We start from the raw sequence: 23,912 nt of genomic DNA on the forward strand, positions 1-23,912 counted from the left end.
CAGTCCGAGAGCCAACCACAGACACCGAAGCGGTAAGTTACTAAATATTATGTAATATGCCGTGTTACAGTTTACCGTTTCTTTCTTAGCATTGGTGTGTTAGCATTGGCGTGTTGCGCTAAAGTTAGCATTGGCGTGTTGCGTTAAAAGCTTCCATTGTATTGATATTGAGGACCGTTAACGAAACGTAGTACTGCGGGGGCCCAAACCTGTAAAATAACGCTAGACATCAGTTTGCTTGGGAACGTTTTGTAGCTTGAATGCGGCAGCAAGAGCAGCTGATCTGTTTGTTTATACACGCCGATGCAAAGACGACGGCACCAAACGTTTGTTTTTGCACCGCTAACGAAGGGATTTTACGAGCTATTGGTGCGTCACCACATCAGTTATAGTGAAATAGTAACGTGTTCCACATTTCAGATGTATTCGTAAACTCTGTCTGTCTGTCTGACTGTCTGTCTGCTTACAGAGCAGCAGCTCACATCAGCGTCCCACAGCGACCCACCACAGCTACTGTTGGCACTCACCTGTCTAGGAGGACTACAGGCTCCTTACCCAAGTAAAGGTGTGTAGCCCGACATGTAGCCTACTTGAGATCAGGTTTAACAGCAACTACTAGTAGTTGTGCAGATGTAGTTGTGCAGATGTGTATTTCTATTATGTGATATCATGGGTTTCATGGGTTTCATTCCTCCATACAACTCTGTTGTATGGAGGAATGAAGCTGTATATTTCATGCGTTTTGGAGAGAGAACATTCAGACAGACGGTTCCAACCAGGATGTCCCACCATGCAAGCCTCTTCCTCCTCCAGCTGCTGCATCCGTCTTCTTACCTAGTGTGAATCATGATCATCGTCATGTTATATGAATAATAATCAACAGACAACTTGGTGTAACAGACAGTAACATTACCTGTGGTGTCTCCATGCAGCAGACATGTTCGGTGTCTGAAGGCCCACTTAGTCACCTAGATGAATATAGTACAGAATTTGAGCATTTCAACAACAAATCTAGTTAATATGGTAACCTGACGGACTTTGCTGACAGGCTGAGGTGTAAACTTCATGTTTGAATTTTGTAACAGTAAGTTTAGCACGTAATGTTGAGATGGAGCACAATCACGTTTATAAAACACAGCACACAGCCTATAATTCAAAATTCAGCACATAATTCTGGAGGACGACATGATACTTGTGCTGCCTTAAAGGCATTTATTTAACTTTATTATTTTTCAATGATAAATTATTTGTTGTTTATTTCTGTTAAAATGGTAGTGGGTTAATTATTAACACTTTAAGAAATTGTTGTCGGGTCACATGATGACGCCACTTCCGGGTTCGATCTACTTCCGGTTTTGGTCTACTTCCGGTTCGGCCGTTTTTGCGCGGCCACTTCCTGGTTAGCCCTGAGACAATGCAGACATGCTAACAGCTAAGCCATGCTCCCTCAATGAAGCATCGTAGAGGCAATGCCGTAAGTTTATGCATTTAATGGTAATTCTGTTGCAGTTGTATGACCACTATTGTCTAAAAGGCTTAGAAGAACTTAACTTATAAAAAACAACTATTTATTTACAAGCTATTGTGTGTGTGTATATGCTAAAAACTATGCTATCAGCTAGGTTGGCTATTGCTGCAATTGTGCATGAATTATATTTACAGTAATGTTTAATGTGTATTCAAGAACACTGCACTGATTTTGTATTGTATTTGTATCTGTTTATTTACAGTTTTCACCGTGCTCACAGCCTGTATATGGAGAAGTGTGACAGTAAATGGTCAAACTTACTCGGACTCTGTCTTCATTGGCTACGGTTTAACTTTGTGTTAAGTCTGAGTTACAACACTCAGTATGAGAACATTATAGTGAAAAGGCATTATTCGATGTCGGAAGGAGGTCACAATGGCACCAAGCAATAAATCATCTGCATTTAGCACTGGGAGCAGCAAGACATCATCTTCATCTGCAAGTGTGGCCCGTGCAAGAGCTAAAGCAGAAGCAGCTAAAGTGAGAGCATCATATGCTAGTCAAGAGGCTAAACTGAAATTGGAAAAGGCTACAAGAGATGCCCAAAATCTGTTTGAAGCAGCAAGAATAGACTCGGAGTTGGAAGTGCTAACACTACAAAGAGAAGCTGAGGCAGCTGTGAAGGAAGCACAAGTGTGGGAACAAGCTGAAGCAATGCATGCTAATATTGAACATGGGAAAGCAGAATCAGAGGTTAAAATGGAACGCACCAGTGACTACATTCGTTCTCAAATTGAACTTCAGAACCATTCTCTTCCCCCACTCTCACCCGATACAACCCGATTCCACCCAGAATCACATGACAGCTTTGTAACATGGCATCCATCAGTGAAAGACATTCAACAACCGCAAGCTGGAAACAATGAGTTTGAAAAAGATGACCACATGCACTTATCTGTACCGAAAGTGGACACAAAGCCTGACACCAGAAGTCCCACTATGAATGCACATGCTCAGCCATATACACCCCGGTCTTCCCCATCTTGCATGCCACTTTCGGTGGAGCCTTTGGCACAGTATTTGGCGAGGAGAGACCTCGTCACTTCAGGACTGTACCAATTTGATGATAAGCCTGAGAATTATCGTGCGTGGTACTCCTCATTCACCAATGCAGCTGATGAAGTCCAACTCACTGCAATCCAAGAATTGGATCTCATGACAAAATGGCTGGGAAAGGAATCTGGGGAACAGGTGAAACGCATACGCTCAGTTCATGTTAACAATCCTAGTCTGGCTCTACGCACAGCATGGGAGAGACTTCGTGAGTGTTATGCTGCCCTGGAAATCATTGAAATGTCATTGTTTAAGCGACTGGACAGTTTTCCAAGGATTTTAGCCAAGGACTACATCAAACTACGTGAGCTTGGAGACTTGCTTATGGAGCTTCAAGGGGCTAAAGATGATGGTTATCTCACTGGTCTGTCATATCTGGACACTTCTCGGGGAATTGGACCAATTGTGGATAAGCTACCATTTCCACTTCAAGATAAGTGGGTGTCTTCTGGGTCATGGTACAAAGAACAGAATCATGGACGTTTCCCTCCCTTTGAGTATTTTTGTAACTTTGTGTGTTACGAGGCAAAGAAAGAAATGACCCTAGCTTCATGCATCAAGGCACAACCACAACAGTGACAAAACCAGAGAGATTCACAGTGAAGAGTTTTAACACCAACAGACCTGTTGCTGTGCATAAAACAGATATTTCTACAACCAACAATGACCCTAATAAGAACTGCCCATTGCATAACAAACCCCACCCTCTTAAAAGATGTAGAACATTCAGAAACAAACTCTTGGAGGACAGAAAGGCCTTCCTCAAGGAGAGAGGAATATGTTTCAAATGCTGTTCTTCAACCTTTCATGTAGCCAAAGACTGCAAATCCTCTGTGAAATGTTTTGAATGTAACAGCACATATCATGATTCGGCTATGCATCCTGGCCCATCCTCCCAAATCCTAAAGGCTCCTTCACCACCACCAGAGAACGGCGGGGAGGGAGAAGATTATCCTAGCACTGCTGTTATTAGAACAAGCTGCACAGAAGTCTGTGGTCCAAGTCACTGGAGCCGCTCATGCGCCAAGATCTGCCTCGTAAAGATATATCCCAAGAGTTCCAAAGCCAAGGCCATCAAAGCCTATGTAATACTGGATGACCAGAGTAATCGCTCCTTAGCCAGACCAGAGTTCTTCAAGCTGTTACATCTGGAGAGCAAACCATTCTCGTACCATCTCAGGACTTGCTCTGGCATTGTTGAAACCACTGGCAAGAAGGCAGAGGGATTCCTGATTGAGTCACTGGACGGCAAAGTAGTCATCCCTCTCCCACCTCTCATTGAATGCCAGGAGATTTTGAATAATCGAACAGAGATTCCAACACCAAGTGCAGTTCTGTATCAACCTCATCTCCAACACCTCGCCAGTCACATCCCAGAACTGGATGCAGAAGCAGAAATACTCCTGTTACTCGGCAGAGATGTCCTTAGGGCACACAAGGTCAGGCATCAGGTCAGTGGACCACACAATGCCCCCTTTGCTCAACGTCTGGACCTAGGTTGGGTAGTAATAGGAGAAGTGTGCTTAGGTAATGTACACAAACCCACTGTCAACACACTCAAGACCAACGTTCTGGAGAGTGGCCGCCACTCATTCTTTCATCCCTGCACAAGCTTCATGCATGTCAAGGAGATGCAGCAAGGCTTCAACAGACCTGGCAAGGCAACTGAGAAGATGCTGGGACAGACAATTTTCAACCGGACTGAGCATGACAATAAATTGGGCTCCATCGGTAGAAGACACCATCTTCTTAAAGATAATGGACACAAACGTCTGCAGAGACAACGCCAACCATTGGGTTGCTCCATTACCATTCAGAGAACCCCGACAGCCTTTGCCTAGTAATAAAGAGCAGGTAATCAATAGGTTCAGATCCCTGCAACGAACCTTAAAAAGAAAACCTGAGATGCAGGAACAGTATGTGGCATTCATGGAGAAAATCTTCGCCAACGGACATGCTGAGGTAGCACCACCGCTGAAGGAGGATGAGGAATGTTGGTTTCTTCCAACATTTGGTGTCTACCACCCACAAAAGCCCAATCAGATCAGGGTAGTCTTTGATTCCAGTGCTAAATATGCTGGTATCTCTCTCAATGATGTACTCCTCACCGGCCCTGATCTCAATAATTCCCTCCTGGGTGTGCTGCTACGCTTCAGAAAAGAGAAAGTGGCAGTCCTGGCAGACATCCAACAGATGTTTTACTGTTTCCCGGTGTGCGAAGACCATCGCAACTTCCTTCGTTTTCTATGGCACAAAGACAATGACATCAGTAAGGAAATTGTTGAGTATCGAATGAAAGTCCACATCTTTGGCAACAGTCCATCACCTGCTGTGGCCATCTACGGACTACGGAGAGCCATCAGAGAAGGTGCACAGGAACATGGGTCTGATACGGTGCAATTTGTGGAAAGACACTTTTATGTGGATGATGGTTTTGTGTCCGTACCATCTGAAGCTGAGGCTATAGACCTACTCAAACGAACACAGGCCTCGCTGGCAGAATCAAACATCCGGCTACACAAGTTTGTGTCAAACTATAAGGCAGTCATGGAGGCTTTCCCACCTGAAGATTGTGTTCCAGGAAACAAAGTTTTAGACCTGAGCGGAGATACTACACCCACACAACGTAGCTTAGGACTGCTGTGGGAAATCACAACCGACACATTTACTTACTCTGTCTCGGAAATGGACAAACCATTCACCCGCCGTGGAGTCCTCTCCACTGTTAACAGTGTTTTTGATCCTCTTGGTCTGCTGGCACCCATCACGATCCAGGGAAGAGCCCTCCTCAGAGAACATACGTCAGAACAGTCCGACTGGGACACACCACTCCCAGAGGTAAAACTAAGCAGATGGGAAGTCTGGAGAGATTCGCTCCAAGACTTGAAACAGCTACATGTTCCACGCACATACACAACCATCCCTCTCACAAAAGCAGTGCACAGAGAACTGTGTGTATTCTCGGATGCATCAAGTAAGGCCATCGGAGTTGTAGCTTATCTGAAAGTAGTTAAAGAAGATGGACGATCAGAGGTTGGATTTGTGATGGGCAAGGCAAAGCTGGCACCCCTGTCTGAGCCTACTATTCCAAGACTTGAGCTATGCGCTGCTGTCCTAGCAGTGGAAATGGCAGATCTCATCCAGGATGAGCTGGACCTGGAATTGGATGCCATCAAGTTCTATACAGACAGCAAAGTGGTACTCGGCTACATCTGCAACGAGTCCAAACGATTCTACACGTATGTACACAACCGTGTTCAGCGTATACGTCTGTCCTCAAAGCCTGATCAGTGGCATTATGTTCACACAGAGGAAAACCCTGCAGATCATGCATCAAGATCCTTACCTGCCTTTAGCCTGGCACAAACCTCCTGGTTTATTGGACCGAGCTTCTTGAGTCAATCAGCAGAGAAAACACAGAAAAGCGAGACATTTGAACTAGTGGAACCTGAAAATGACTCAGAAATCCGACCACAAGTACAAACCTGTGCTACTAAACTGGAAGAACCAATACTTACCTCTAACCGCTTCCAACGCTTCTCAACCTTCACCTCCCTGGTGAGAGGAGTGGCATTCCTGGTGCACATTGCAAGATCCTACAAGCATGTAAACCAAAACGGCAAATGTAAAGGATGGCACAGATGTGACTGTCCTCGAACGTCAGAGGAAATGGCTCAAGCAAGAGATGTCATCTTCAAAGCAACACAAAAGGTGGCTTTCGCAAAAGAACTGTCAGCCCTCCAAGTCAACAAAGTTATATTCAAAAACAGCCCTCTACAGAAACTAAGCCCAACCTTGGAGGATGGCCTCATCTGCCTTGGAGGTAGACTAAAGCATTCCAATCTTGCAACTGCTGAAAAGAGACCAATAATTCTGCCCAAAGACAGTCATGTCTCCCTACTGCTCACCCGTCATCACCACGAGCAGGTGAAACATCAGGGACGTCACCTGACAGAAGGAGCAGTCAGAGCAGCAGGATTCTGGATCTTAGGAGGCAAGAAGATTATCAACTCAATACTCCACAAATGTGTGACCTGCCGAAAGTTACATGGAAAGCTGGAAGAGCAATGCATGGCAGACTTGCCACCGGAACGGCTACAAATCTGCCCGCCTTTTACATATGTGGGACTCGATGTATTTGGACCCTGGTCGGTCACAACCAGACGTACTAGAGGAGGACAGGCAGAGAGCAAGCGATGGGCCATAATGTTCAGTTGTATGAGCTCGAGAGCTGTGCATATTGAAGTTATTGAGTCTATGGACACATCCAGCTGCATAAATGCCCTCAGACGCTTCTTTGCACTCAGAGGTCCTGTGAAACAGCTCCGGTCTGATTGTGGCACCAATTTTGTTGGAGCAAGTAAAGAGCTTGGGATGGACAAAACGGTGCAGCAGTACCTCAGTGATCAGGGTTGCAGCTGGGAATTCAACCCGCCTCATGCTTCTCATATGGGAGGCTCTTGGGAGCAGATGATCGGCATCGCCAGAAGAATCCTGAACTCAATGTTTCTTCAGCAACACACTCGTTTAACCCATGAAGTGCTTTGTACGCTGATGGCAGAGGTCACAGCCATCATGAATGCACGACCACTCCTACCTGTGTCTACAGATCCGGAGAAACCCTTCATTCTGTCACCATCGATGCTTCTTACACAAAAGATGGGAGTTCCTCCTCCACCTGGAGACTTCTCCGAAAGGGACTTGTACACAAAACAATGGAGACAAGTTCAGGCTCTTGCAAATCAGTTCTGGACTCGTTGGAGCCGCGAGTACCTGCCATCCCTTCAACAGAGACAAAAATGGACTGTGCCTCGCAGAGACCTTCAAGTTGAAGATCTAGTTTTGCTTAGGGATAAGCAAAGCGCTCGAAACTGCTGGCCCATGGCCAGGATCACGGCTACGTTTCCTGGAAGGGATGGCCACGTCAGAAAGGTTGAGGTGGCGACAGCTGATCAAGGCAGTGTAAAAACCTTTCTGAGACCAATCGCTGAAGTTGTCCTACTTCTACCTACAGACTGATGCTTGACACTCCCGTAACTTCACAGTGACCTCATAAAGGTCAGGCGGGGAGTGTGCTGCCTTAAAGGCATTTATTTAACTTTATTATTTTTCAATGATAAATGATTTGTTGTTTATTTCTGTTAAAATGGTAGTGGGTTAATTATTAACACTTTAAGAAATTGTTGTCGGGTCACATGATGACGTCACTTCCGGTTTCAATCTACTTCCGGTTTTGGTCTACTTCCGGTCCGGCCGTTTTTGCGCGGCCACTTCCTGGTTAGCCCTGAGACAATGCAGACATGCTAACAGCTAAGCCATGCTCCCTCAATGAAGCATCGTAGAGGCAATGCCGTAAGTTTATGCATTTAATGGTAATTCTGTTGCAGTTGTATGACCACTATTGTCTAAAAGGCTTAGAAGAACTTAACTTATAAAAAACAACTATTTATTTACAAGCTATTGTGTGTGTGTATATGCTAAAAACTATGCTATCAGCTAGGTTGGCTATTGCTGCAATTGTGCATGAATTATATTTACAGTAATGTTTAATGTGTATTTAAGAACACTGCACTGATTTTGTATTGTATTTGTATCTGTTTATTTACAGTTTTCACCGTGCTCACAGCCTGTATATGGAGAAGTGTGACAGTAAATGGTCAAACTTACTCGGACTCTGTCTTCATTGGCTACGGTTTAACTTTGTGTTAAGTCTGAGTTACAACACTCAGTATGAGAACATTATAATACTGACCAAATCCCGTTCCTTGTATATCTTTATGTGTAGAGGATGACGTTTTTAATCCCGTTAATGTGATGTAAACAAACTGCCCGCATACAGGACGCTGTTTTCAGCGGGTTTTCATCCGTTTAAATATAATGTTGCGTCCCCATTTGGAAAACATGCAACTGTGAACTGTCAACAACAAGGCACTACTAACGATATTAATTGTGGCCAAAATAGCTCACAGATACGTTACTTATAGAGCGAAGAACGCAGCATTAGCGTCATTGTGGCTAGCGCTAGCTACGCTAACACACATCAAGTTACCGTCCAAAACGTTACACAGACATGTTAACTAACCATTCAGAAACGTCCTGCTGCATCCGCGGCGTATAACTTCTACAGGAGCTGGTCCTGGTTCTGGGTCGGAGTCCGGTTCGAAGCGGTACGGCTGCACCGCTGTTAGTTTGTAGCGTAGAACCATAACCATGGCAACAAGCTGGACGCGGACAGCACGGGGCGGAGAGACCACAACCACTTCCTCAGTAAGAGCGGGGTCGGGGGTCATCTCATTAGCATAAGGCTACACCCCGACAGAATCACCCGTTTGAAAAAGTGGGGTAAAAAAGCTGAAAATGAGGAGTGTGATCCACTCGGAAATACATGTTCCGATTGTTTTTTCTAGTTGAGGAATTCAAAGACCAGGTTTGGAGACATCAATAACTTATATTAACTTGTGGAAAAATAGCATAATAGGGCCCCTTTAAGTGTTTGTGTGAGTGTGTGTCATCATGCAAGGTAGGATGTGTGGCCTCTCTTCGGGAATTGGCCCGTCGGTTCCGGCCCCTCCCACTACCTGGTCAGTGATCTGTGGACCCTGATTGGTGCGGCGGTCGGCAGTTTCGACCAACCAAGCAGCAGTTCCAGTCACTTCAGCGGCACCGGCTCTCCATAAATTCTTCGTCTTTTGTAGCAATCGCGCGCTGTGATTACTCTTGATCAGCCGCCCCGTGCTCTTTTGTGTGCTCTACGTTGTGTTGTCTGTGCTGGGCTACTCCAGGGATTGGGCCAGGTTAGACTCTACCACTGATTTTGCTGAACCTGTAGTTATTCGGATATTTAGAAACACTAGGGATAGGGGTGCTGCTCACATTGTGTTTTGTTTTCAGAGATTTGGTTCCGTAGATGATCTTTTGTTTGCATTTTGTTTCTGGATACAGCTCTAGCCGTAAAGAGTCCATCTTCAGTTATCTTTGTTTCATTGATTTAGCAGCACCCATAGGCCCTCTCCTTTTGTTGTAGTTCTGTATGTTCTTTTCTTTTTTTTTTCTAACCAACTTTGAACTTCATTGTTAATTACTTACATTACCAAGAACACCTGGTTTTATGTTGCTTCCCTTTCCCCTCACGAGCTGGGTTTGTAACATGCTATATCCTCCTCCATGTGTAAATGAAAAACAAAAATATTGTCCAATCACAATTTTTTTTTAAATTCCCCAATCTTTGTAAGGTAATTAGAATACTGCAAACATTTTTTTTTTTTTTTAAGTTTTTATTTTCAAGATATCATGTGTCCACTACAGTGGACATCAGAACGCCATACATGTGAAACTGAACCTTGATGGCAACCAGTTAGTCCCAAAGAAAATACCAAAAACTCAACATAACAATGAATTTAACATCCACATAACTGTCCGTCATCACTTTTTTTTTGTTTTGCTTTGTTGTGCTTATTTGGCATGATACTTCAAAAAGCAATTCCCCTTCTTGGAAACACAAAGGAATACCTTGCATTTCATGCACATCACATATGTCTTGCTGTTGCAGCCGGATCTGCGACACCTTGATGCATGTGTTTCGTCCACCATCTCTGGAAGATGGATGGCGCCATAGTGTCTCAGAGCTGCATTTGGCTGCGGTTTCCACTTTTGACGTGGTGGAGTATAGTCATCTTCGCTGTCACTTGCGATTCCTGCTTGGGCCCGAGTAATCAGCTCTTCACCAAGGAGCAGTTTGAAGTCAAGGAACTTCAGTTGTTTCTTCCCCAGAAACTGACAGTCACTCTTATACTGAAGCCATGAGTTGGTGATTGCCAGTTCAAAAAAGTGGAAAACTGCACACACTGTCCATTTCCAAGTGCGAGAGGCCATCCTGCAGAAACTCAACATTCGGTCAACCAAGTCGACGCCACGTTGGTGTTGTACTCAGCAATTGCCAGTGGCCTTGACACGTGGACAAACTCCCTCTCTCTCTCCTGTTTTTTATAATATCGGCATTGTTATTATTATGATGCGCGCGCACAGCGTGTGATGCGCGTGGTGGGAGCGGCGGCGCTGCTTCTGTCATCGGGTTGTCAAGTGACGGATCTTGCACTGAACCTCCCCTAACGCATTAAAGGAGAGGAGAGGAGCTCATTTGATTGGTGAAGATCTGAATCGGCTGTATTAATCCCAGTCCACGCCTCGTCTCCTCCTCGTCTCCCACTCACGCCTTCTTCTCCTCCCTCTTTCCCACTTGCGCGGGTGGGAGTGACAGGAGGTGTGCCTGCGCGAGCCTGCGCAGCCTGCGCGGTGCACGAAACTTGCAAAGTCCAGGCGGACACACCCCGTCGGCGTGGCGCAGGTGCGCTGTGAGCTGACTGCGCCTGGTCTACGAAACTAGGGCCCAAGGACTTCATGCTGATTTGTGCACTGGGCCATTCCTTCAAATATGGAGTCATCGATGTACTGCTTGAAGTAATCCATTGGAGTCCAGTTTTGGCGTGTCATGGCATCATTGCTCTGCATAATGGGAGGATCATCGAGTAGGGAGTAGAAGAAATCCAAGTGATTTGCTGAACTTATAGAAGAGATGCTATGCTGTTTCTAAAGTGCGAGCAGGTCGTGTCACGCGACTCATCAGGAGAAAAAAAAATCTGTAACGTTTAATTGGACCGCAACATTGACTTTCGTCGTTCATTTCACACAATCTGAACTAATTCACGTTCAAGTTCTTTATTTACAAATGCGTTGCGTTCAGTTCAATGTTCACAATAAAATGAATGTGTTCAATGAACGCGTTTTTTTTAACTCGTTCATGCACAACACTCAAGTTAAGTGCATGGATGTTCACAATACGAGCGTGTCTCCCTGGATATTTATAACACTTAAATGATATTGTATGTTATATTCACGGCTGGGGAATCGATGCTTATTATAAATAATCAGATGTGACCAAGCCTATCCTCAACGCACTAGTGACTCTGTGAGGCTATACTTAGGTACAGTGGTGGTTTGAGCTAAATGCTAATATCAGCATGCTAATGTTATTCTCTCAGTATAGTATGGTAAATGGTGTCATGTTAGCATGCTAATTAGCAATAAACACAATATAAAGCTGAAACTCAAAATGTCATGAAGCAAATTTGGACCTCATAATCGCGTGAGAGATTACAAGTCATCCTGAGGACACGAGAGTCCCACTCATTTACTGAATTTCATGGCAATTCATCCAACAGCTGTAAAACAACATTTCAGTAAAAAACATTTCAGTAAAAAACAAAAGTGTCACCCTCATGGTGGTGCTAGAGGTAATGTTATGGGATCGCCGATGTCACTGTGGTTCATCCTCTGTGCACCATGAATATCTGTACAACTTCACCCAATAGTTATTATACTGTTCTAATTTTCATGTGAACAATGCTTTGTAGAATCCTCTAATCTCATGAGCTGAATGGTTCACATTCATGTATTGTCCATCAGCAGCATCAGTTGTGTGCTTAACTGTTTTTTAACTACCCTGTTGTTCTGTCTTCAAGTAATTGTGCTGTTGTCGGCCAATGCAAAGTTAATTAGGCCTCAAAGTAATCCAGAAATAAATATTACAAAAACAATATACAACAATATACAGTATGTAGAAACATTTTAGCTCAGAATCAGTAACTTCTGAGGAATACGATGATAACTTTGCCCATAATTGCCATCTGCCATCTGCCATAATCCAATTCTATTTATTTACTAACTCTAACTCTATCTGTGGGGGCTGCACGGTGGTGTAGTGGGTAGCACTCTCGCCCACAGCAAGAGGTTCCCGGGTTCGATCCCCGGGTCGGCCCGGGTTCCTTCTGTGTGGAGTTTGCATGTTCTCCCCGTGTAAGCGTGGGTTCTCTCCGGGTTCTCTGGCTTCCTCCCACAGTCCAAAGACATGCAAGATGGCGATCGGTTAATTGGTGACTCTAAATTGCCCATAGGTGTGAACGTCCTGTCCAGGGTGTACCCTGCCTTCGCCCAATGACAGCTGGGATCGGCTCCAGCCCCCCCGCGACCCTGAATGCAGGATAAGCCGTACACTCTTAGAAATAAAAGTGCTAAGTAGAACCATATAAGGTTCTTCGGCTTGTCCTCATAGGAGAACCCCTTTTGGCTCCAGGTAGAACCTTTTATAAAGGTTCCACCTGGAACCCTTTTGGAAGGTTCTACCGAGAACCCCACATAAAGGGTTATACCTAGAACTGTATGTGTAAGGTTCCACCCAGAACCCCCCATGAGAGGTTCTACAAAGAACCCACGCAGGGAGTTCCACTAAGAACCCTTTCATATTTCAAGGGTTTCATCTAGAACCTGCACAGGGAGTTCCACTAAGAACCCTTTCATTTTTCAAGGGTTACGTCTAGAACCCACACAGGGGGTGCAGTCGAATAGTCAAAAAATAAGGTCCTAACTCCTATTCCTAACTCCTATTCCTTGACCTCTGGGGAAAACGTCACAGGGTTAAGGAAAGGGGATAGGAGAACACAAAAGGACTTAGGAAAAGTCGACTGCGGTGCTCAGAGAATCTGACCGGACTTTCACTAAGCTACGTCATTAAAACGCGCCCGCTGGTGATTGACAGCTGATGATCGGCACCCGCGATTGACGTGCGTCTGCGCTGGATAAACTACAATAATGGACTACAAAAAGCACATCATCCACTTCTCCACATGTTGGTTTTATAAACAGCTGGTTCACTGACTGGCTTCAGGTCCAGCAGCTCCTCCTTCCTGTTTGACCGTTTGCTGTATTTACATTTTATTTGTGGTTTTAGTTTAGTTTTTGTCAAGTTTGTAACATGATTGAAATAAATAAAAAATACCATTCAATTATTATCACTGCCCACCCACATTTATGAACACAATTCATATTACTATATGTCTGCATGAAAGTAATTGTTAAATATGCAAATACACATATAGTTTGTTTTCATGATCGGCCGACGTGTGCGGCACTTTAAATGTTGCTCTCGCAAAGAATTGTGGGTCGGCGTAATCTCCTTTCCTTTCGCATAGGAAGGTCCGTTGCATCCTATGCTAAAGGAGCTCTGAAAGGAAGCATTGGAGCTCCTTTCCTTTGCATTTAGAGAATCCGAACGGCTCTTATCATGGCGGCCACTTGTTTACTTCCGGGTCACTTCTTCAGTTAGGAACCTTCCTAAGCAAAAAAGACTATTTGACTGCACCCAGGGAGTTCCACTAAGAACCCTTTCGTATTTCAAGGGTTTCATCTAGAACCCACACAAGGAGTTCCACTAAGAACCCTTTCGTATTTCAATGGTTTCATCTAGAACCCACACAAGGAGTTCCACTAAGAACCCTTTCATATTTCAAGGGTTTCATCTAGAACCCACACAGGGAGTTCCACTAAGAACCCTTTCGTTTTTCAAGGGTTTCATCTAGAACCTACAAAAGGAGTTCCACGAAGAACCCTTTCATGTTTCAAGGGTTTCATCTAGACCTCACACAGGGGGTTCTAAAAACATCCCTTTTCAAAGGTTTTCACAAATAACTGTCTTGTCCTCTGAGGGTTCTATAAAGAACCATATTGTATTCTACAGATCAGTTTAGTTCATATTATATTGTGGTCATTTATCATGTTGACATTAAACAAACATTCAAAACATTTTAATGACAAAAACATTTATTTAAAGATAGTCCAACAGAACAGGCTGTGTAGGTCTCAGGGGAGAACAGGTCAAAAGTCAGCATAGGTCCAGTGGAATCAGCAACATGACAGGCCAGACACATCATGCTGTCCTCAGTAGGTGAACTTGTGTAATCTCCAGCAACGGTGACATGGCAGAAAGGGGAGACAAAAAAGAGTTTTAGTTCCATCAATCCAAGGTGCACTTACTTCGCCTTATTGTAAGCTATCTACAAACAATAAAATAATGCATGGTCCAATGAAAGGAATCAGAGTACATACTGTATGTAGTAATCGTGACAGTGGAACAGAATCAAGAGAAAGTGAGGGAACACCACAAAGCTTTCACATTGATTTAAATAATGTTAAAATACTTTTCAGTGTTATGTAACAAGTACTCATAATGTTACGTATTGTAACAATGATGGAAATCTCAGCAAAACCCTATTTTTCAAGCCAATGGCACACTTCGGCTTTCGTCCAAGCTGTGTAAGTCATTTCTACAAGAAAACAAACAAACAAGCAAACGAACAAAACATAACAAGAAACAAATGCTTAGTCCACCTTTCACCATAAGAGTCCTCAGCTAGGGTCAAGCATGCTGAAATAAGATATTATATTTAGCTCACCTTGATTCTCTAAAGTTTCTTCTGTTCTCTCTCTCTTCTGTTCTTCTTTGTTCTGTTCTGTTCTGTTCGCAGTAATCACTATTGGTACGTCACACCTGGTTTGTAGAAGGTGAAGACCAGACTATATGGTGCAATCCATGGGGCAACCAGCTCTTAACTCATTAACACACATGACAGCCACCATGGGGCCAGCTCCCAGGCCCAACACACCAAACCTCGCCCTTTCCCCTGGGAGATCGAGGTTCAATTCCCGGCATCAACAAACCCTGATGTAGTAGCCCCAAAGTCAGCATTACAGTATGATTTTTTTTTTTAACATCAGTTAAGGCTTGGCCTCTGACATCAAAGACCTTCCTTTATCACTGAACTTATGTGCAGCTTCACAACTTGACTAAGCCAGTAAGCAGGGTACAGCAGCCATGGGATGAGGCCGATCATGGAAAAGTATGAGGAGGAGACAAATACATGAGTAAAATTGTCTGTAAAATAGGTGTTTAATTTTTTTTTAAATTGTCTGTCACTAATCCACAGATCACCTCAGTAGGCATTAACATGGTCACTGTGCATCAACCAGGCCTTAAACTCACAACCTCAAACTGTATCTTTAGATCACCTGACTTGTAACAAACTTTCAAAAGCCTTTGTCCAGTGAGTAGTATAGCTCACTTAGATGCCCCAGAAAGAGAGGTTATATCCTTGCTGTAGGGACCCAGGGTTCCATTCCCCTCGCTGCTTCTTTGCTGTGTGTCATTTCCTCCTAAAGAAGGGAGTAGTGTAACTAAACTTTAAAAAATAAACACAATTATAGCTGCTGCGCAGCAATGGGTCGGGTCCGGACTATTTTTGGCAACTTTAGGCAATTCTGAGCAACAAACAGGAGAATAGGAAGGCAAGACAGTTGACATTGTAATGTTGCACATTTTGCACCAGTTGAGGCTGAAATCCACAATTTCTGGAACCAAAGACCATTGTCTATCGCACTGAGCTAATTGGCAAGTGGCAACTCAACTGTGGCTTCACAAATGGACTAAGCCATTCACAGTCAAAAATCAGTGTTTGAGGTAAAATTCTGATATGTTTTTGTCAAACATCATCTACCATGACTCTAAAATTTTGTACATTTGTTTCACAAAAACTACCAGGTATTTTGATGTATTACAACTATCACCCTTGCTGGGGCTTGAACCCACATTGTCTGGCACCAAGAACCAGCTCCTAGCCAACTGAGCTAATTGTCTGGAAGTGCAATCAGTAAGGTATGATATCTGTCAACATGGGAATTGATACTGTGACTTAAAAGCAGAAGTCACACATTATACAGACAGAGCTAAACAGACACATCAGCTCCCTCTGTCTGACCAATGACATGATGGAGCTGTCAACCTGGCTGTGCGAGTGAGTGTGGCGAGTCAGAGGAGGCCCTGATCTACACGTTCTGCTGGATAGCACAGTGGGTAATGGTACAGACTTTAGATTTGGAGGGTGGGGGTTAAAATCCCAGTCACAGCTAATCTTTGCCTGGGTCAACAAGATTTGCTGATGAAGGTCTTGCGTTCTTATAATTAATGGTTGTGAAAATAAATTGGTAACAGAACATTTCAGTTTCATTATTTGTATGTCTGATCAGAATGTGTAAGGTAATAGACTAGTATGGCGGACCTGATGATTCCTCCCAGCTAGCAGGTTAGCTCAGTCACTACTGCCAGTGACTTTAGACTGGGTGGCAGGTGTTCAAATCCCAAGATCTGCAATTATGTTACAGTTTGATCAACAGGATCTGGAAAAGAAGAAAAAAACAAATAAACAAAAAATGGATATGAAAAGTATTCTTATCAGTAGTCACAAGGAATTGTATTTTGCACCATTATTGGTAAGTGTTATCAGGAAGTATTCTCTGGTGACACAGGATATTATACCCATGCTTTCAACAATCCCTGAAGAACTCTTTCTTCCAAAAACGGTTCTCTGGATCAAAATAGTTCTTACTGGAACCCTTAGCGTTACCAAGAACCCTTTTAAAACCCTTTATTCAGGAAAGGGGTTTTAAAGGGTTCTCTCGATCAAAACGGTTCTTACTGGAACCATTAGTGTTACCAAGAACCCTTGAAAAACCCTTTCTTCAAGAAAGGGTTTTTCAGAAGCAAATGGTTCCAGGTAGAACCTCAGTCCTTGTAGAAGAACCCTATTGGAACCCTTATTTCTAAGAGTGTAGACGATGGATGGATGGATGGATGGATGGAACTCTATCTGTGACTCTCTCTTAAAATCAAATACACAAACGGTGCAGCACACACACACACACACACACCATTATTGGTTTTACTCTCATAAAAGTCTCATTGTGTGTTATAAATGGTAATGATGGCAGAAAATGGCCATTCATACATAGTTTAGCCTGACTGCACTCTATGGCCCTCTGCTTTCTTCTGTTTTTTATCAAATTCCCATTCTGGACTCTTGTATTAAATCAAGCCCTGGAGATGTTTTTTCTGGCCAGAGACGGCATCCTAAAATGCCCTGCTGCTGCTGTTACCATGACAACCTCAGAGGAAAAAAACAAAAACAAAGCCCAACCTGGTCCAAATTGCTTCCCTCGTCCCCCCCTTTTTTTTTTTTTTTTTTTTTGTTAGTTTTTTTTCCTGCCCAGCGAACCTCATCATCAGCTCAACGAAAGCTGCACATGCAACATACCAACACAAGACAACAAATATTTTGTCTGAATGGAGCTGTTCCCACTGGACATCGAATAATATGGAGTCTCGTATTTTGTGAGATGGGATGCTCATTCCTCCATAAATACATTGGAAGCATCTACTGTCCGAGAAGTAAGTAGGAAATCATTCTGAAGAGGCATTCACCAGAAAAACACCACAAGCAACATTTCAACTACAATAGTGGATGTGTGCATGTATCTAATGATTCCTGCTACAATGCATTTAAATGCCCTCTACAAACAGCCTAATGCAGCTGTGATATCTATGGAATATTTATTGCACAACAGCTTGAGAAAATAAAGTTGCAACAACAGCAACATAACAGCCCGGCAGTGGCAAAAGGTACCTGGGAAAACTGCTGTGATGTACAGTGGATGGTAAAATGAAGGTAGCTGTGCAGGTTAACGGCATAAACCACCTCTGGGCAACTACATTTACTAGCTGTCTCAAGATAGCCAGATGTATGTATCAGTGGACATAGTATGACAGAAGGAGGCTGCAGGCATCCATATCACAGTCATTCATGATCAAAGTTCTTTCCTTTGCTGATGTTCCATAAACTACAGTATAGTTAAAACACTATAGTAGCGAGCCAATCTGGCACACAAAACTACAAATACAAATCAAACAATGAGAGGTGTAACAACCTTGTAAAAACATGCATTATGGTGACTACTGATGTTTTCAGAGGGTACACACAGCAGAGTGTTGAGACGTAATGTTGTGTCTTATAACTCCATCAGCTCAGACTCCACAGGGGCCTCCCCAGGCTGGACCCCAGGTTGGACCAACCTGCCTCAGACAAACAAATCCAGCTTAGCTGACCTACAATTCAAGCACCAGCGAGATAGTAGTCACAGTCTATCAACTTACTAAGACTACACTGACCTACATGCTGTATATAAGAAGTGGACATAGTCATCATGATGTAACTCATTGGTTTCTGGACTATAGGTTTTTTAAACCACCAGTGAAGGAAGTGACCATATTTGGACTGTGGAGGAGCGACGGTTGGATCTGATGAACAGAAGCAGCAGAGCGGCACCCCGAGCATCAACCACCAACCTATCTGGATTCTGGTGTGGAGCTGTTAACAAATTTCATTATAAAAATGTACAGCTAAGTGTTGAAACCATCTTAGAAGCGAACTGCATTGGTTGCGTGTAGCGACCTGTCAATCACAAGGTAGTCCCGCCCATAAGTATACCCTGCTTTATGATCTATTTGACTCCAAATGGACCATAATTTACTAAATGAACATCATGATTGGAGATTGGAGACTTGAAACTAGTGATTGAGACCATAAACTCATGTTTACTTTTAAGGCACTTCAGCCTTGGCTTCACATTTCAGAACCAGAGGTTGCCGCCTGCCATAATCATAGTAATGCTTTTAGTTGAATGCAAAAGACTGAGAAGAAATTACTTCGTCATGCCTTTAAAGTCTTTGAAGAAAAAAAATTGTAACATATACTGCGATATGATACATTCTCTAAGCAGGGGTCGTTCTTAGTAGAAGTACAGTCGATGTAAGATCAAGATCACGGCTGTGAATTAGAAAAGTTGTTCTGTATTTATCTATCTTTTCCACGCCGAAGGGGTGTGTTCGCCTGGACTTTGCAAGTTTTGTGCACCGTGCAGGCGAGTGCAGGCACTCCTCCCGTCACTTCCACCCGCGCAAGTGGGAAAGAGGGAGGAGAAGAAGGCGTGAGTGGGAGACGAGGAGGAGACGAGGTGTGGACTGGGATTAATACAGCCGATTCAGATCTTCACCAATCAAATGAGCTCCTCTCCTCACCTTTAATGCGTTAGGGGAGGTTCACTGCAAGTTCCGTCACTTGACAACCCGATGACAGAAGCAGCGCCACCGCTCCCACCACGCGCATCACGCGCTGTGCGTGCGTATCATAATAATAACAATGCCAATATTATAAAAAAACAGGAGAGAGAGAGGGAGATGTTTTGGTCCGAGAGGCTGAGTTTCCGTTACTCGTGCCATCCGCCTTTGATCTGACGTCAGATGTGACGGGACAATCTATATAGATATAAATTCATGTGTTGATTCAATTAGTTGCATTAAATAGTGTTTGTTGTGATTATTTATTGCATTTAAATGTGCCTGGAACTGTGGAAACCTGCCTGTGAGGTCTCTGTGACGTGTGCGCACTGCACGCCGGTCAGCCAAACTTCCACTCCGCCAGCTGTAATTCGCCTTGAATGAGTGCACTTTATTTGCGCCTTACGCCCAGAGTAGACCTGGTTGGAGCTGGCGGGCTTTCTGCGCAGTCTCTGCGAGGCTTTTTGCCACGAAACTTCCGCTACGCCAAGCTGAATCTGTGACGCCTCCCCCTGCTGCGCCACCACACCCATCTTGGCGCAGGGCGATCCACCAAACTGCCAAACTGACCGTGTGCAAGGCTGCGCGGGTCGAAACTTGCATTATGCCGGCTCCGCCACCCTGCGCCGCCCTGCGCTGCGCCACGAAACTAGGGCCCTTTATGTTACCTCACTTACAGGTCAGGTCAGGTTCAACGACGAGAGCAAAGCACACGAGGGCAGAGCTAGCACACCTTCTCGAGCCCCGTATATCCGGTCCCCACCAAAATAAGAGCATGCGGAACCAACATCATAACTGCACATTAATAATAAAATAATGCAAAGGGGAACAACATAAAATCCATCCATCCATCTATCCATTTTCTACCGCTTATCCTGTATTTAGGGTCACGGGGGGGCTGGAGCCGATCCCAGCTATCATTGGGCGAAGGCAGGGTTCACCCTGGACAGGACGCCAGTCTATCACAGGACAACATAAAATGAAATAATTAAAATAATAAACACATAATAATCTACATGGTTACAGTCTTCCCTTGCTACAAGTAGAAATGTCCCCATTTCAACACCCGCCTGTCATAGCAAAAGTATGAGATGATAACCAATATGCATAAGGATGGAAAACATCCACAAAACCTGCTCAACAGCAACACAGGAAAATATCACATAGAACGTGTACATTCCCCGACATGTGAAAGCGAACACAAACAGGACAACATATTATAACACCATAACACCACACCCTCAATAGCAGGAAACAAAACATGTGAGGGGGTGTCAAAGCACAATCACAGTCCATTAAGTGACAAAGTCTCCGTATTTAAGTGGACGCTTCACCTGGCGGCCACTGCGTGACATGAGGCCCACAGGTCGCTGAGAGAGTGACTGAGGTGCAGTGGGGCTTGTGGGGCCAACAGGGGAGGAGGGGGATGAGGGAGAGAAGGGAGAAGAGGGGGAGGATGAGTGAGGAGGAGAGGGTGGAATACTGCATCGAGCAGCACTCATGACACTCACTGTTTCCCGGCACCCTCAGGCACATGTGGAGGGCTGGGAGGGCGAAAAGGCAAGGCCCCTGACAAGGCCGTGAGGCGAGGGGCTGGTGCTATGCCCACCTCAGCGGGTGCAGTAGGTGCCTGTCTGACAGGAGAGGTAGCTGGAAAAGTCCCTTTGTAGGTTTTCAGTCTGTTATGATGAACAATCCATTCCCTTGAGCCTGTGCTCCTTGGATCCTTGATCTCATATGTAACACCTGGGTAACCACCGTTGCTCATGCGCCGCAGGACCACATAGGGGCCCTTCCATCTGGGAGCCAGCTTCACCTGGCTGATGAGGGTGGAACACAACCTTTTTGTCATACTGGGTCTTCTGACACTGCTTCTCTGAAAGCATGTGACAAGCATGTGGCAAGGTGTGTAGCATAAGCTGCTGGTGTACATCAAGTAGCAAGTTAGGTTCTCTACCATTAACAAAGAAGAAAGGAGAAAACCCAGTGCTTGAATGAACACTTGAATTGTAGGCAAGCTCAAATTGTGGCAAATACTAGTCCCATTCACCACTACTTTCAACAATGTACTTAGCAAGCTGGTCTTTCAGAGTCCGGTTCAGTCTCTCAACCATGCCATCCGACTGGGCGTGGTATGGTGATGTGCGGGTCTTATTAATGCCAAGGAAACCACAGAGATGCTTGATGAGGTCTGACTCAAACTGTCTCCCTTGGTCAGTGTGAAGTGACTCTGGCACCCCATGATGTCTGATGTACTCCTCAAAAATACACTTTGCTACCGTAGTAGCACGTTGATCCTTCAATGGGAAGAGGTTGACATATCTGGTGAAATAGTCCATAACTACCAGAACATATCTGTTGCCAGCTGACGTAACAGGAAGTTCAGTGATGTCTGCGTCCACTTTCTGAAATGGCCTCTCAGCTTCGATAGGCTGCAGGGGAGCTCTTTCATGTGGTGTGGGGCTGCTCCGTGTCTAACATGGCAAACACTCGGCACAAAACTTATGGATATCACAGGTCATATATGGCCAATAACAGACAGAACTCACAGTCAAACGTAGACCATTTCCTTTCAGAGGGACTGAGTGTGTGGCTTGCGTAGGCAATAACACGTTCTTTACCATGTTGAGACAACACAGAGCCAATGCTGCCCTGTGAAGTGTACAGGAGAAAAGGTTGTGTGAAAACGGGATGTGCCACAATTGGTGGATGAGTGAGAGCATGTTTCAGGGATTGAAAAGCATCCTCACATTTAACAGTCCATTTGAAGATGTCTCCTTTGTGTGCGAGAGTGTACAAGGGAGCAGCAATGACAGAAAAGTTTTTGATGAACCTACGGTAGTAAGAGCACAGTCCAATGAATGCTCTCAACTCTGTAGCTGTCCTGGGTGTAGGCCATCTGCGAACTTTCTCAAGATTCCTTGCGTCTGGTTGCAGTCCCTGATTGGAGTCAACATGTCCGAGAAAGGTGACTTGTGTTTGTGCAAACTGGCACTTCTTGGCTTTCAACTTGAGACCAGCTGAGCGGAAACGGCTGAAAACCTCTCTGAGACTCTGTAGGTGATCTGCAAAAGAGCGACTCAAGACAAGGACATCATCCAGATAAATCAAACACTCCTTCCAGTGCAGGCCGTGAAGCACCAGCTCCATTAGTCTCTGAAATGTTGGTGGAGCATTGGTTAGACCCATGGGCATAACCTTGAACTGGTACAGTCCACTGCCGGTGTTGAAAGCTGTTTTCTCCTTGTCTTGTGCTTCAAGCTCGACCTGCCAATATCCAGTAGTGGATCTACATAAGTCCATGGTGCTGAACCAGCAAGCACCGGAAAGGCTGTCAAGAGCATCTGCAGGTCGTGGTAGGGGATATGAGTCCTTAATAGTGACTGCATTTATCTTTCCTTAATCGATACAGAACCTGTAACTACTATCTTTCTTTCGGACGAGCACAACAGGGGAAGACCAGGGGCTACAACTTTCTTCAACGATGTTCTGTGAAAGGAGCTGCTGAACTTGCCTGTCTATCTCTGCTCTTATGTTGGGTGAGGTTCTGTATGCTCTCTGTTTAATGGGTGGAGCATCTCCTGTCCTGATACTGTGTCTAACTATGTTCGTGTGTCCATAATCATGATCATGAGCACTGAAAACATCACCGTATGACAACAATAAAGACTGAAGCTCGTGTCGTTGTTCATCAGTGATTTCTGCCTGACTGAGATCAACATCTGGTAACAACTGTTGAAAAGATGGTTCTGTCCTAGCTGCAACTGTGGCTACACTAGGTTCGTCAACATGGAAGTCAATCTCGTGGTCTTCATCAAGGGCATGGAAATCACCCAATCTGGTGTCGGATGGAATGTGAAGCTCAGTGTTAGTGGGGTTCATTACTCTAACGTAAGTCAACCCTGCCTGTACATGAGCTAGCGTCCGTGCTGCTAACAGGCCCTGGAAGCTAGGTGGACCTGGCTCTAGGATACCTATGTAGTCTGTGTCAAGATCAGTTACACCAATAGTGGGCTGAACCTTAGCTAAAACAGTCATAGAGTGACAGCATGGCAGCTCAAAGGAGCCACATCAGTAGCACGCAGGAGAGGAACAGAACGGTATTGCTGCCCACTTTCAAACTACCTTCCCCTATGTTCAATACGGCATGGTGTGAAAGCAGGAAGTCCCAACCTTGGATTACTGGCTGTGTAATGTTCCTGACCACTTGGACTATGTGGGTGAACATCTCATTACCTAGCCTGATGGTTATAGGAAGTGTGCCTAGGTTATCTAAATAGTCACCAGTCACTGCCTTAGGTAAAAGCTCAGAGCGTTGCATAGGTTTAGTTCGCAAAGAGGGGACTGACATCCTAAAGGCCTCACTAATCAGTGAAATGTCTGACCCTGAGTCTAAGAAGACTTTAGCGGCAATGTTCTCTATAATACAAATCACATAACGTGTGGGGGCTTTACAAGGGAGAAGTGACGTCTGTTGTGGCCCTCACGTTTGGTAGC

The 23,912-nt window shown here is 44.6% G+C and overlaps 1 long non-coding RNA gene across 2 annotated transcripts; it reads right to left on the minus strand.

Annotated features, from left to right (window-relative positions):
• Positions 1 to 727: 727 nt before the first annotated feature.
• LOC311022687 lies at positions 728 to 8,813 on the minus strand. Of its 2 annotated transcripts, none has more exons than XR_014598133.1 (3): positions 8,664 to 8,813; positions 914 to 968; positions 728 to 834 (listed from the first exon to the last, which is right to left on the minus strand). It is a non-coding gene; the product is annotated as an uncharacterized lncRNA (long non-coding RNA). The 2 variants fall into 2 exon arrangements; XR_014598134.1 differs by having other exon boundaries at positions 914 to 948; positions 8,648 to 8,813.
• Positions 8,814 to 23,912: the final 15,099 nt, after the last annotated feature.

This window comes from Eutrigla gurnardus (assembly GCF_963514095.1).
Source record: "Eutrigla gurnardus genome assembly, chromosome: 13".
Classification (NCBI taxonomy): Eukaryota; Metazoa; Chordata; class Actinopteri; order Perciformes; family Triglidae; genus Eutrigla; species Eutrigla gurnardus.